Here is a 2,243-nt window from a genome sequence, read left to right as displayed (position 1 = left end):
TTCTCCGAACAGCTTCAAAGATAAACTTTACTTTAATTAATCTATCTCTATATATATAAAAATGAAGTGTCCTTCGTATGACGGCGATGCCTGTTCAAACGGCTGAACCGATTTCAATCCTGTAAAAAGTTATTTTTTGAAACTTCTGTGTGGAAGGTTTTCGATTTAAAAAAATTTGAAATTTTTTGTCGTTGTTGCCGAAAAATTAAGAATGCTCAGACGTCACGATTTCACAATTTCATAGGGTTCTCCGTAAATTGAATGTCACTAAACTACTAAACGGCTGGACCGATTTCGTTTATATTTGGAACATATGTTAGCACCTTGAAGGGAAATATTCGACTAAAAATTTAATCGTTAGGTGGCACTGGGTTCGGCATATTCCTAAATATTGCATTTACTTGCCGATTTGGCTCATATTTTGAACATAAGTTAGCCAATTGAAAAGGAATATTTGGACTAGAAAATTACACGATAGGAGGCGCTGAGGTCGGATATTCTCAAAAATTATTTTACGCTGGGAGAAGGATAAGTATATACTATATATATTGATTAAAGTATGTATGTATGTACCATGTTGAAGCCTAAACCGACGGACAAATCGAACGAAATTCTGACAGACTGTTGCCATGAACCTCGGGCCTATAATAAGGAGAAAAAAATTGGGATTCGATAAGGGGGTGTGGCAACTTCCATAGGCGTGAAATTTTTATCAGCAATAACTTCGGAACCATAAACCACACGAAGTTGAAATTCGGTATACAGGCATAGCTATGGTAGGTGCTTATAGTAGGTTATAAATAAAAGAGTTCGTAAAAGGGGGCGTTGCACATCCCATAGGGGTGAAAATTTTATCCGCTACAACTTCGGAACCATATGTTAAATTGAAATTTGGTATGCAGTCATATCTATGGTAGGTGCTTATAGCAAGGTATATATAAATGAATTTCTGAAAGGGGAGTGGGACATCCCAAGGGGTTGAAATTTTTATCAGCTATAACTTCGGAACCATACGTCACATGAGATTGAATTTGGCATGCAGATATGTCTATGGTGGGTGCTTATAGTAGGGTATATATAAATTAGTTCGCACAAGAAGGCGTGGCTCATCCCATGGGCGTGAAATTTTAAAAAGATATAACTTCGGAACCACAGGTCACATGAATTTAAAATTTGGTGTCAAGATCTATGATAAATGCTTAAGGCATATATAAAATAGTTTGTTTTTAAAAGGGGACGTGGAACATTCCACAGGCGTAAAATTTGTGTCAGCTAGAACTTCGGAATCATAATTCGGAAGAATCTGAAATTTGTTATGAATAGATATCCATAGAAAGGTTTTGTATATTTGAGTTTGTAAAAGGGAACGTAGAACATAGGCGAGGAATTTTTAGAGAGCCATAAATTGGGAACCATAAGTCAAATGAACTTGAAATTAGGTATGCAGACATACATGTATATTAGGGCATTCAATCCCGAAGCATTTTAACAATCCCGGGATTTCGGGATGTAAAAATTCTAATCCCGGGATCCCGAGATTTTTCGGGATTTCGGCTTCATAATAACTTCTTGCATTTTACAGTAGGTTCGCCTTTTTCAAACCACACAGATTCATTGTCAACACATTTGGTCTTAGGGGCGCATAATGCTCCTTAGTGAAAGGGTATGTAATTTGATGTTTAAATAATTTTCATTCTAAAATATCTATATTACTTGTCAAAAATATTTACTCATATTTACAGAAATCCTTTTCCAAAAAAGGCCAACAAAGTAAAATGAGGAACAATTCTGCCACACTGTAAAAGCTTGTGTTTTGAATTGCTACCAGATTTCACAGTTCTTGCACAAAATATTTGAACAAGTACAGTTATTCAGGCAGTACCCGAAATTCACTTCCAAGTGCAAATGACTCAAGTTCACTTTGAATCCAAATTGTAGTGTTCTGTATTTCTCGTGTTTCAAGTCAAATAAATTATTATTATAAAAATCTCGGGATCCCGGAGCTGTAATCCCGGGATTTCAAGACATGGAAAAGTGTCCGGGATCCCGGAATCCCGGGATTCTGGATCCCGGGATTTAATGCCCTAATGTATATATAAGGGAGATGTTTAGTGTAAAGTGTATATAAATGAGTTTGTAAAAGGGGGATATACATATATGTATTCACCTATTAGATCACTCGGATATTTAAAACTGCGGTTTTATGAAACCTTACAGTCTTTAGACAATTTCGAAATGGAAAG

Source organism: Rhagoletis pomonella, unplaced genomic scaffold, assembly GCF_013731165.1.
Source record: "Rhagoletis pomonella isolate Grant_MI unplaced genomic scaffold, Rhpom_1.0 Rhpom_scaffold_00032, whole genome shotgun sequence".
Classification (NCBI taxonomy): domain Eukaryota; kingdom Metazoa; phylum Arthropoda; class Insecta; order Diptera; family Tephritidae; genus Rhagoletis; species Rhagoletis pomonella.
This window is presented reverse-complemented; position numbering follows the sequence as displayed.